This window comes from Cervus canadensis, chromosome 12, assembly GCF_019320065.1.
Source record: "Cervus canadensis isolate Bull #8, Minnesota chromosome 12, ASM1932006v1, whole genome shotgun sequence".
NCBI lineage: Eukaryota > Metazoa > Chordata > Mammalia > Artiodactyla > Cervidae > Cervus > Cervus canadensis.
The window spans coordinates 29,680,372-29,694,570 of record NC_057397.1 but is presented as its reverse complement, the minus strand read 5'-3'; the positions used below and the strand labels follow the sequence as shown (position 1 = coordinate 29,694,570).

At 37.9% G+C, this 14,199-nt stretch overlaps 1 protein-coding gene and 1 pseudogene across 2 annotated transcripts in view; one reads left to right on the top strand and one right to left on the bottom strand.

Moving 5' to 3' along the window:
* The window catches only part of LOC122450994 (serine/threonine-protein kinase Sgk3), a 110,555-nt gene that overhangs the window by 82,914 nt on the left and 13,442 nt on the right, over positions 1 to 14,199 (bottom strand). The gene's annotated exons all lie outside the window — the stretch shown is intronic.
* On the top strand, positions 12,143 to 12,495 carry LOC122450995 (annotated as a pseudogene).

Sequence of the window (14,199 nt, the reverse complement as noted above, 5' to 3'; positions counted from 1 at the left end):
TCTACATGCTACAAATTGCTCCTTAATATGTTTAAAAGTATGTTAAAGGAATGAACAGTTTACAAAAATATTTTAAATAATTCAAATCTAAGTCCACTATATCCCTGGAATATTAAATCTTTTATTTTATTTTTTATTTATTTATTTTTTTTTTTTTAACCTTTCAGAGTCCTTTTATTTTGGAATATCCTGTAAACAATCAAACCACAAAGCATATAAGGAGACTGATAGTATAATAAGAAATGGATCTATAGTGTTGTGTATTATCTTCCTCCAAAATTTAAAATAAGTCTTCCAAATAAAAGAGACAACCGAAATAGTAACTTTTCTATCAGATGAAACAAATAAAATTTTGCCCATTCAGTTATATGGTGACAAAGGTAACTAATTTCAGAAAGTATATTATTCAGAATAACTTTCTGAACAATACAAAATAGATCCATCCCTTACTTCATATTTTCTTCACCATTCTCTCATATAAGCATTCATACAACAGGGATATCTACTGAGAGTTTCACTGGAAATAATTAATAGCAAAGTCAGAAATCCCTAATGGCCAACTCTGACATGACAGGTTTCAAACTGATGAGTCTATCATCTCTGTAAAATTAACCCAGACAAATTAATGACCATAGTATGTAGGCAGTTTTCACAATTAAAATTGATGAGTGTGCTCCTTTTATTTGTCAGAGTAGAGAGTTTATTGATCTTAAAATCAGTGGTGTTACAGGAAAATGCAAGTCAGGGCAGGGCTGGACTGGTCCTATGGGTCGCAAGTGTGAGTAGGCATTATGTCAGGCCCAGGGGAATAGCGATGCTGGTGATACCAACAACAGTCTGAACAAAGCATGCCCCACATGCAGGATGAGCCCAGCATACTTACAGTACATTAACATAAAAAGGAAGAATCTATCAAGGCTTGACATTGATAAATTCTCCTTGGTAATCCCCAAAATCCTGAGTAGCCTCGGAAATAAATTATTCCAAAAATTTGTAGTTCCTCCAGCAACTCACTATTGTTTTTGTAGGTTGCTAATTCAGCATAGACAGGATTGACTCTTTAGAAAGCTCTGTGCATAAATATTACTTTAGCGGCAGTGGTTTTTTTAATTTACCAAAACTATCTCCAAATTAAATCTTCTATGAATTAGTAGAAGAAAGGATCTATATTATATAACTTCCTACTGGTAGTTTTGACTCTGCAGAACATCCTGAGTAAGTAGGAGGACAGTAGGAGGAAAGGGTGCTTGCCAGATTCTTCACATACCTCAACAGAACGAGCTACCATTGTACTAAGGACTTCACATGCATTCTCTCATGGAATCCCTACGAGGAAATCTTATGAACTCCATGTTACAGATCCAGGAAATGAAATACTGACTTGTTCAGATTCACATAGCAATTGGCAGTGCTGGGGCTCAAGTCCAACACTTATGCTTGTGTTCTATCTGCCATTTTTTGTTGTTGTTTGGTTGCTAAGTCATGTCTGACTCTTTTGCAACCCCATGGACTGTAGCCCACCTGGCTCCTCTGTCTATGTTACGCTGTAAAACACACCGCATTAATTTTCGATAACAGCTTTTTAAAAAACTGAACTGCTAAGTGGCTAAAAGTTTGAAAGACAAGAGGCTTTTTAGCTTTATCCTAAAAGAGTACACATGTCAAAGAACTTAAGACCATTATTCCATAACATGACACCATACTGGATCTCAGTCTCCCCCACCGCCACCCCCGTTCTCTTACTAGTTGAGACCTGGACTTTCAAAACCAGGCATTCTGTGCCCTTTAATTAAAAAACTGTATGGCTGTTTAAATTACTTAAAAACAGTCTTTTATTTGTAAGCATTACTCTGTAAGAAATCTTACTGAAAAAAAAAAAAGAAATCTTACTGAACTTATTGAGAGGAAAAACCATGGTCATATGCTCAAAAAGAATAAGAACATTAAAATGAGGTTAGGGAATAAAACAGTCTATTTTAAAAGTAAACTTCACACTTTAATATCATGAGAACTAACAACTTTCACAAAGATTCAGCATGCTTCGTATTACGAATCATCTCCTGATGTCATACACTGGATATCTGAATTGACCATGAGAGACCAACAAAGGCTGGCCTACCAAAATTTAAATTTTCTTATTTTTTTTTTAAATAGTCAACCACATAAGGTAATCTAAAAATATATATACCATTCCTTCTATGCTCTCTGGAAACAGCATGCCAGTTAATACTTTCTAGAAGATTTCATCTTCATAAAAGTATTAACATTGATTAGGTCTCAACATCCCCATGTTGGGAGAAACATAGCATATGCTTAGATCTCAACATCCCCATGGGAGAAACAATAGCATATTCCCTCCATTTTTTAAATGATGTATATGGAGAAACTTGTGAATTGAAAAGTTCAAGAAGGAATTTCTGGTTTTAAAATGTTGGCGTAAAGATGTTTCACCTTGTCTTCTCAGAAATCACTTCAAAATAGGGAAGATACAACACAAACTTCATCCTACTTGAAGACAGAAAGCCTGTGGAGGAGTAGGAAGCAGGTAAAGTTGCAGAAGGGAAAACCTGAGGGCCTGAGAGGGGTGCCAGGCAGGAGCCCACGGACCTAGTCTGCAGGACCTGAGAAGAGGCTCAGGCTTTAGGGCATCAACAGGCAGGAGATGAGAGGCTTCTTACCTGGGAAAACTGTATGGTCCTGAGAAAAGAGAGGCTGCCGATGAAATCTGTGATGGTCTCCATTTTTAACAAGTTCCATCCAGATCACAGAACTTTTATTCCATTTTTAATAAATGCTATTAGTGTCTAGAAAGTGTTAGTTGCTCAGTCATGTCTGACTCTTTGTGACCCCATGAACTGTAGCCTGCCAGGCTTCTCTATCCATGGGATTCTGCAGGCAAGAATACTGGAGTGGGTTGGTATTTCCTTCTCCAGGATGTCTTCCTGACCCAGGGATCAAACCCAGGTCTCCTGAATGGACAGGCAGATTCTTTACCATCTGAGCCACTATGGAAGCCCCTATTTTAGTGTCTTCGGTTCAGTTCAGTCACTCAGTCGTGTCCAACTCTTTGCGACCCCATGAACCGCAGCACACCAGACTTCCCTGTCCATCACTAACTCCCAGAGCTTGCTCAAGCTCATGTCCATTGAGTCGGTGATGCCATCCAACCATCTCATCCTGTGTCATCCCCTTCTCCTCCTGCCCTCAATCTTTTCCAGTATCAGCTCTTTTCAAATGAATCAGCTGTTTGCAACAGGTGGCCAAAGTATTGGAGTTTCAGCTTCAACATCAGGCCTTCCAATGAACACCCAGGACTGATCTCCTTTAGGATGGACTGGTTGGATCTCCTTGCAGTCCAAGGGACTCTCAAGAGTCTTCTCCAACACCACAGTTCAAAAGTATCAATTCTCTGGCACTCAGCTTTCTTTACAGTCCAACTCTCACATCCATACATGACTACTGTAAAAACCATAGCCCTGACTAGACGGACCTCTGTTGACAAAGTAATGTCTTACTCTTAAATAATTATCAAACACTTAAAGGAAACCTCTAACATAAAGGAACAAAATTAAAAAAAAAAAAACTAGAATACATTAAAAATAGGAAATAGAATACTAGGAATAGACAAAGGTTTTTATTTACAAAAAAAAAAAAACTTCACAGAGACAGAAAATATTATATGCATGAAAAAAAATAAGATTTTTTTTTTTTTAAAGAAAATAATGAGGGACCTTTCCTGGTAGTCCAATGGTTGAGGCTCCAAGCTGCCACTATAAAGGCCAAAGGCTTGATCCCTGGTCAGGGAACTAAGATACAGCATAAATTGATGCTTTTGAATTGTGGTGTTGGAGAAGACTCTTGAGAGTCCCTTGGACAGCAAGGAGATCCAACCAGTCAATTCTAAAGGAAATTAGTCCTGAATATTCATTGGAAGGACTGATGCTGAAGCTGAAACTCCAATACTTTGGCCACCTGATTCGAAAAACGGACTCATTAGAAAAGACCCTAATGCTGGGAAAGATTGAAGGCAGGAGAAGAGGATGACAGAGGATGAGATGGTTGGATGGCATCACCAACTCAATGGACATGAGCTTGAGCAAACTCCAGGAGTTGGTGATGGACAGGGAAGTCTGGCATGCTGCAGTCCATGAGGTAGCAAACAGTCGGATGAGACTGAGTGACTGAACTGAACCAGCTTGTTGGGGCTTCTCCTTTGCTCTTGGACATGGGGTATCTTTTTTGGTGGGATCCAACAATCTCCAGCCAATGGTTGTTCAGCAGCTAGTTGTGATTTCGGAGTTCTTGCGGGAGAAGATGAGCACATGTCCTTCCGCTCTGCCATCTTGAGGGTATAGAGTGGTATCATCTGCCTATCTAAGGTCACTGATATTTCTTCCTGCAATCTTGATTCCACCTTGGGATTCATCCAGCCCAGCATTTCACATGATGTACTTGCATATAAGTTAAATAAGCAGGGTGACAATATACAGCCTTGACATACTCCTTTCCCAATTTTGATCCAGTCTGTTGTTCCATGTCTGGTTCTAACTGTTGCTTCTTGACCTCCATACAGGTTCCACAGGAGGCAGGTAAGGTGGTCTGGTAGTCCCATCTCTAAGAATTTTCCACAGTTTGTTGGGATCCACAAAGGCTTTAGCATAGTCAATGAAACAGAAGTAGATGTTTCTCTTGCTTTTTCTATGAGCCAGCAGATGTCTGCAATTTGATCCCTGGTTCCTCTGCCTTTTCTAAATCCATTTTGTACATCTAGAAGTTCTTGGTTCACTACTGTTGAAGCCTAGCTTGAAAAATTTTGAGCATTACCTTACTAGCATGTGAAATGAGTACAACTGTATGGTAGTTTGAACATTCTTTGGCATTGCCTTTCTTTGTGATTGGAATGAAAAGTGACGTTTTCCAGTCCTGTATCCATTTCTAAATTTTCCAAATTAGCTGGCATATTGAGTGCAGCACTTTAATAGCATCATCTTTTAGGATTTGAAATAGCTCAGCTGGAATTCCATCACCTCTACTAGCTTTGTTTGTAGTAATGCTTCCTAAGGCCCACTTGACTTCACAGTCCAGGATTCAATAAACATTTAGTGAATACAATGATTTTGTTTAGTTTACCAACACACACCTTTAAAGTCTATACACTGAAGCTAAAAGCTAGATTTGAAAAGTCAAAATCTACTCCAAAGGGGAACAACTAATCCAGATTTCCTGCCTCCTCTGCAAAGTAAACTGATCTAACTGCACAGACTGATTCTGTAGAAGCGTTGCCCAAAATCAGTCTAGATAGGTAGGACGGGGTGAGGAGTTTGGACTTGAACTCATAAAGAGCTATTGTAGGTTAAGAAATGTAGCATGCAATTTTTAAAAAGAGCTTTGAGAAGATTAGCCTCTCCTGGTATGCAGGATAGAATGAGGGCAAATTTTTTCCTCCATTTTTTAGCCTGTTTTTAAAGATGTGAGGTGACCAGTCAACTACAAAGGCTCAGTTAGTTTCTACACTAAGTGACTGATGAACCACCATTTGAACTATGGTCTGGAGTCATCCAGACCCCCATTCTTAGCCACTGTTAATATAATCTGTCACAGGAGTTGAAAATAGATGAGGCAATCTGCTACTTCTGTATACAACAATGCCTGTCAATGACACTTATTCCATTTTATAACATACCCATTTTAAATAAACATCCTATTTTTACATATAATTACACTAAAGTTTAAAGATTCAATTAAAGGTTCTATTAAATACCACAGTCCACAGACTCATTCTGTTTTAATTATAAGAGAAACATAAAAATTGAAACCCGAGTGGTAAACTTTAATGACAGACAATAAAATAAAACTGCTTTCTAAGTTGAAAATGTTAAGTCTGTAGCTAACTACCTCAGAGGAAATGAGAAAGTGCTCCTTGCTTATTATTCCTGCATCTTTTTTTTAACCAAGAAAAGTAAGTCAGAAAGTCAATCCTGCCCACGAAGACAGGGCTAGATCAGGTGGGTCCCAGAAAGTTTTAAGGGCAAATGGTGACCAGAGTAGAGCAGAGTAGAATTGCCCTACAAATACCTAGTTTTCAACACAACCACTCACCCAAAACGTTTTCCAAGTGACCCAGGCTTTATGTTTTAATGATTAGAAAGTGCATGAGAAGTGACTTCCATGGAACATGTACACTGTACTTTTCATTAAGGATTTGGGGAATCTGTTATTTTAGGAGAGCTGAATGCCAGATAGGGGCTTCCCAGATGGAGCTCTTAGCAAAGAACCTGCCTGCCAATGCAGGAGACTAAAGAGACATGGGTTCGATCCCTGCATCAGGAAGATCCCCTGGAAGAGGGCATGGCAACCCACTCCAGCATTCTTGCCTGGAAAATTCCATGACAGAGAAGCCTGGCAAGCTATAGTCTACAGGATCAGAAAGAGTTGGACACAACTGAAGCGACTTAGCATGCATAACGAATGCCTGATAGAGCCTCCCATTTCTGTACATACTTACACAACAAACCGTAATGACTCATTACCAACATCCATTACCTAAGTTACTGTTTCGCAACTTGTTTTCCACTTTTCCCTCCTTTTAAAACTGAACTTAAGTTTGAACATAATTCTTTCTACACAGAATTATGGTTAATGAACTTTAATGGCAGGAATTTAAAAAAAGAAAAACCCACAGTTACACTTGGATGATTGCCTCCTGGTTTTCCCATGAAAGCTCAAATGGATATTTGAAGTGTATTTTTTTAATAGAGGTAGAAAAAAAAACTGTTTTAGTTCTCATAACTTTAATAATTTTGAAGCAAGGTACAGTACTATGAGATTGTGATTTCTATTAAGATATATAAACATACATTTACATATTTATAAGATATGCAAATACATGTAAATAAATATAAAATTGATATATTTAAATGGGCTTCACATAAGGTGGTTACAGCTCTTACTCAATTATACTGCTGGATAAACAGGGCTTCCCTGGTGGCTCAGATGGTAAAGAATCTGCCTGTAATGAGGGAGACCCACATTAAATCCTGGGTTGGGAAGATCCCCTGGAGAAGGAAATGGCAACCCACTCCAGTATTCTTGCCTGGAAAATTCCATGGACAGAGGAGCCTGACAGGCTACAGTCCATGGGGTCACAAAGAGTTGGGTATGACTGAGTGATGAACACGTCACTTCAATTTTTTTTTACGTCACTTCAATTTTTTTTACGTCACTTCAATTTTAAATGTAGTGTTTAACTTTCACTTTCATGTACACACACACACACACACACACACACACACACACACACGCACATTCGATCCATCTGTTTCTGGTACAGAGCTCCTAAAACCCTTGAAATTTCCTAAGTGATAAGAGAGATAAAGGTGAAATAGGTATCTTTTGTTATTCACATAATAAGTCTCTTTCAGTCACACCTGACTTTATATCAATGCAGTGACTCTTAGCAAGCCCCTAGGTAATTTAAGGCTGGGAAGTGGTTGCCAGGACAATCAATCTGATTAATTAGAAACTTGGAGATTTTAGTTTCCCTTACCTCCCGGGAGGGGAACGGGGCTGTTGGCTGAGTTCGGGGCTGTTGGTTGAGTTGATCACCAATGGTCAATGATTTAATCAACCATGCCTATGCAATGAAGCCTCCAAAAAAATCCTAGGAGAGGTTCGGAGAGCTTCCAAGTTGGTGCACTGGAGGTAATCTAGTAAGTAACCTGTTTTCCTGTGTACTGAGAGCAACTTAGCAAATTAATTGAATCCAAAGGAGTGGTGGAAAGATGATTTATAGCCTCTGGTCAGAAGCCCAGGTAACAACCTGGATTTGCAACTGGCGGCTGAAGGGTGACAGTGCAGGTATCTAGAACTAAACCCTTCACCTGTGGGAGCGCCACGAAGACAGTGTCAACACTGAGTTAACCTGCAGGACGTCCAGCTCGCGTCTCAGACTTGGCTGGTGTGGGAAAAACTAGCACCCACGTGGGAACCAGAATACACAGGTGTCAGTATCACATGCAGTGACTGTAAAGGAAAACAAGGGAGTTTTGATTTGATTTTGATTTTGCACAGCATTTGAAAGTTAGGCATTGTCTTCCTTTAAAAGTTAAGGTAACTAACCACACAGTCTCATTCTCTGTCACACCATATATCAACATTTCAAAATGGGGTGTAACACTGCTTCTAAAATCTACATGACCATGAATTTTTTTTTTTATTAAAAATCACACAGATTCAGAAAACAAATATAACAAAAGGCAATGACAGTTTCTCCAACAGTCTCTTAGGATCTCAGCCAAGTTTCCAACCTGCTTTTCACTATGATTCCTGCAGAGAATTCCACCAATACATTTAGAACTTTTGCAAATTAAGTTAGAAGTACTTGTTCACCTCGATTCATCTCTGTGAATGACGGTGGAACTCTAAATTTAAATACAACTGCATTACTGTTCTCTGATTAGCGTAGAATAATTCTTGGATTCATGGCAAGGCCAGGCTAAATGACACTGCAAAGAAACCCTTTGTTTTCAAACAAATCAGTGGTTGGCTTTAGATAATGCTATAAAGAATCTCATTCACGCAGTGTACCCTAGTCAAAATTGTAAAAGTTGAGAACAAAAATAACAACTTCCACCTCTATTAAAAGAAGAAGCTATAGTTACACAAGCTTTTTCTCTACATGAATAGAACTGTAAAATTTTAGAGGAAGATAGAACTTTGAGTAATTTAAAGTCAAGGAAAATAAAGTCATTCGCTAAGGATCATTTAATAAATTACTGGCAGATCAAACACTATAACCTAGGCACTGCAAATTCCCTACTGTAGGCTATTAAATACTATAGAATGTTATGGACAAGTTAATACCAGCCAACATTTATCAAGTGCCTATTTTGTGCCCTTAACTATGGCAAGCATTTTCATATCTATTATCTATTCCCTAAGTCAGCTAAAAAGATTTTAATAAAAGAATCACATCTACTCGTTTGGACATTCAGTGTTGCCAAAACAGAGCATGCTACAGGAACTAAATGGAAAGAGGTAATTCAATTACTGCAATAACTACACTATAGGAGAGGCTGTGTTCCAACAATACACTTTACTCTCAGGAATTTCCGTCCCAGAGCCATATATAGATTTAGAAAGCCTAGGAGTGCATTTCTGGGTACTGGCCTCTCTGCCAAGGATGGATAAAGACCTCAGTACTACTTCTTCCTCTTCCTTCTTCTACTTTTATATGTTTTCCACTATCACATTCTTTTTGATTCTTCTGTAATTGTTGTTCTATGCTCTCTCCTGAACTGCTGTTCCCCACCAACCCAGAAGGAAGAAAGTAATAATGACTAAAGCAGAAATCAATGAAACACAGAATAGAAAAACAACAGAGAAAATCAATGGAACGAAAAGTTAGTTCTTCAAAATAATTTTAACAAAATTGGAAAAACTTTACCTAGACTGATCAAGAATAAAAGAAAGAAGACTACTCCAATATTTTGGCCACCTGATATGAAGAATTAACTCATTTGAAAAGACCCTGATACTGGGAAAGACTGAAGGCAGGAGGAGAAGGGGATGACAGAGGATGAGATGGCTGGGTGGCATCACTGACTCAATGGACATGAGTTTGAGTAAACTCCAGGAGTTGGCGATGGACAGGGAGGCCTGGCGTGCTGCAATTCATGGGGTCGCAAAGAATCGGACATGACTGAGCACCTGAACTGAACTAAGGAATGAAATATGGAACATCACTAACAATTTCACAGAAATAAGAAGAATTTTAAAAGAATATTATTAACAACTATATACAACAAATTATCTGGTAGATAATCAGATGAACATATTCATTGGAAGAAAAAAGCTATGAAGCTAAGTCAAGAAGAAGTAGTACTTATCTGAATTATACATAACAAAAAAAGAAACTGAACTAGTAATTAAAAAAAAAAGAAAAAGTGCCACAAAGAAAAGCCCAAGTCCAGATGGCTTCACTGGTGACTTCTACCAAATATTTGAAGAAGAATTAATACCAATACTTCACAAAATCTCCCACCACCCATAGAAAAGAAAAGAAGGGAACTCATCAACAAGGCCAGTATTATCTTGATACCAAACCCAAATGAAGATATCACACAAAAAAAGAAAGTTATAGATCAATACGGGGCAAAAATCCTCAACAAAATACCAGCAAACCAAATCCAGGAACATATGAAAAGGATTATATAGCATGACCAAATATGATTTATCCCAAGAATTCAAAGTTTGTTTATCATCTGAAAACCAATCAATGTAATATACTGTATTAACAGAATAAAGGACAAAAACCACCCAATCATCTCAATGGATGCAGAAAAGGCATTTTACAAAATTTAACACTCTTTAATTATAAAAACATGATAAACTTTGAATAGAATAGAATTTCCTCAAGCTAATAAGAGGCGTCTACAAATAACCACAGCTAACATTACATGTAATGGTGAAAGACTGAATGCTCTTCCCCTGAGACTAGGAATGAGAAAAGGCTTCTCCTTAACACTGAAGGTTCTAGCCAGGGCAACCAAGCAAGGAAAAAAATTATAAAATTTTGATTAAAAGATTGATAAGGAAGAAGAAAAACTATCTCTATGAGCAGATGATAAGATCTTATATACAGTTGTCTCTTAGTACCCATAGGGGATTGGTTCCAGGAGGCCCTGCAGATACCACACTGGACCCAGAAGCCCTTATATAAAACAATACATGAATACAGTCCACCCTCTGTATCTGGGGATGCAAAACTCCCAGATATTGAGGACTGACTGTATAAAAAATCCTAATCAGTTCTCCAAAAAAAAGTATTCAAACTAATAAATAAGTTCAGCAAGAACTTATTTACACATACACTAGTATGTGTAAAATAGATAGCTAGTGGGAAGCTGCTTATAACACAAGGAGCTTCGCTCAGTGCTCTGTGATGACCTAGAGAGGTGAGATGGAAGAGTGAGAGGGAGGCTCAGGATGGAGGGGATATATGTATACATACGGCTGAAGCACACTGTTTTACAGCAGAAATTAACACAACAGTGTAAAGCAATTATCCTCCAATTAAGAGCTTTTAAAGATAAAAATTTTTTAAAGAATGAAGAATACAAGTTCAAGATTCAAAAATCATTGTACTAATACATTGTTATATAAATTATACTCAAAAAATCAAGTACAGTAGCATGAGTAAATATTAAATGAATGAAAAAAATAATTCCATTCACAACAGCATCAAAAAGAATAAAATACTTAGGAATAAATTTTAATGAAATCCAAGATTTGTACACTGAAAACTACAGAAAATGGTTAAAAGAAATTATAGGACTTCCCTGGTGAATAAGCGTCCAACTGTCAATGCAGGGGACACAGGTTCCACCCCTGGTCCAGGAAGATTCCACATGCCATGGAGCAACTAAGTTAATGCGCCACAACTACTGAGCCTGTGCTCCGGAGCCCACGAGCTGCACCCACAGAGCCCGTGTGCTGCCGTTACTAAAGCCCGTGCGCCCTAGAGCCTGTGCTCCACGACAAGAGAAGCCACCACAATGAGAAGCCCACACACCGCAACAATGAGCAGCCCCCATTCACCAACTAGAGAAAGCCCAAACCGAGCAAAGACCCAGCGCAGCCAAAAATAAAAATAAATTTAAAAAAAAATTACAGAAGACTTTAAGATATGGAAAAACAACCCAGTTTCATGGATCTGAAGACTAAATACTGTTAAGGTGGCAATACTCTCCAAATTGATCTACAGAGTGAATCCAATCCCTATCAAAATTCCTTGCCATTTTTTTCATAAACTGACAAGCAGATCCTAAAATTCATATAGAAATGCAACTGACCCAAAATAAGACAGTGATCTTGAAAAGGAAGAACAAAGTTGGAGGACTCATACTTGCCGTTTGTAAAACTTACTACAAAGCCACACTAGGCTAGTTAACGCAGTGTGGCACTGGCATTAAGACAGATAGAGCTTTCCACTTATATGTGGCAGCTAAAAAGTAAAACTCACTGCTACCTGGGAGAGCTGAGGGAGTGTACACAGAGGTCCTGTGCCAGCACCCTGGACCAGAGATCTACACAATCTAAACATTAAACACAACAGCTGCCTCAAGTCCCTGGGAATTTCAGAATGACTGACACTTCTGAAGCTGTTCCAAATTTTGAAGAGATGTTTGCAGATTCACAGAAGATGACAAAGAATACCAAGAATACCTGAAACACCCTCCTGAGTCTCCTCTGATTATTGAGGAATGGAATAGCAGAGCTGGTGGCAACCTGAGAAACAGAGGCAATCGGTTGTAAGATAACAGACAGCTTAGAGGTAGGGATAGCAAACGGGGGTGGCCAAGTGACAACTGATCCAATCAATGGCATGGACGGTCCTGGGGTGACAATTACCCATAGCACAGACAAGAACCTTACTACCCCCATCAATATGGACACTATGGTTACAACCAAAGGCCTCCCTGTGGCTACTACTGATAGAAGTGTCAGCAACTTTTAGTAAAATTAGTTACTCTGCTAACATGACAAAAGTTTACGTTGTATTTTCTGTTGGTCATAGTTTTACATCTGATTGTAGAAAATGAATTATTAATTTTTTGGAACTTGGGACTTTTTAAAAATTAGATCTTACTGGAGAGACATGATGGTTGCTGGAAATAATCACTCCCCTAAAAAGGTTGTGGGTTATATTGCTTGACTTCTACCTCAGATTTGTCTTTGTTTCATGACTTAATAGTGCTTTGAATGTTGTATATTTTTTTCCTTGTTAGACCCTCAGGAGTTGTCTTTGTTTTACACAGGAATAAAAACTTTACATAGAAAATGCTTGCTTTTAATTTGTAAGATAAGGAAGTATCCCTACACTTGGATGTGCTCATTCCTAAAATTTTACACAGAGAGTACAATCAGCTCCTAAATGCACCACTATGCCTACTTATGATGTACTGTACACAGTAGTAATTGAGAGGTAAAACAATCGTAGTATACTTCGTTTGGATTTTGTTGTTATGTGAATGTGGTACTTTGTAATTATAGGTATGAGTCATCTTCACAATCATATTGGTGTCTTTTTAGAGGGATATCAAGAATAAAGCTGTAAAATCAGGAAGGAATCAGTCTCAGCTTCAGTGTCTTAACCTAGCGGTGGGTGAGATTAAGGCACACATTTTACACAAACTCGAAGGCTTTTGCTAACATAAACATTACACGTTACGCAAAAGTTTAAGTCGGTAATGTTCCCTTCCTTCTCAGTCACATGTAAATAATGGTGTATTTTGACTCTATTTACTTTTATGGTATTTAATGTGAGTTGAGTTTACAGTCTTATTTCACCCCCAGATGTACACCTTTGCTGCCTCCTCTTCTGTAAATACAGTGATGCTATAACCTCCTTTCAGAATAAGCACCATATTTCCCATCATTTTAATGGCCATTATAATGGTTTTATTCAAATAAAATACTTGTAAGTATTCTCCCTCAAAAAAATAAAATAAAAAGTAAAACTAATAGGTACTATTAAAAAAGAAAGTCTCATAGACCCAGAGAACAAATGACCCGTTACCAGTGAGAGAAGAGTGGAAGAAGAGGAAAGATAGGGTAAAGGAATTAAGAGGCACAAACTACTAGGTATAAAGTAAATAAGATACAGGATGTCATGTACAGCCCAGGTAACATAACTAATATTTTATAATAACTTTAAATGGAGTATAATCTATAAAAGTATTGAATTACTATGTTGTACACCTGAAACTAACATAACATTGTAAATCAACTATACCTCAAAAAATAAAAACTTAAGGTAGAATAAAATTGAAAGTACAGAAATAAATCTTTATAATTATGGTCATTTGATTTTCAACATGAATGCCAACATAGGACAACTGAATATCCACATGCAAATGAATAGAGCTGAACCCCTACCTCACACCATAACCAAAAGGTAACTTGAAACAGACCAAAACCTAAAAGTAAGAACTAAGACAGTTCTTAAAAGAACACACAGTAGTAAATCTCTGTGACCTTGGGCTAGGCAATAATTTCTTAGGTGAATAACATGACATCAAAAGCACAAGTGACAGAAGAGAAAATTAACTGAACTTCATCAAAGTGAAAAACTTCAGTGCTTCAAGAGAAAACCATCAGGAAAGTAAAAGAGAAAATCCACAAAATAGGAGAAATGTT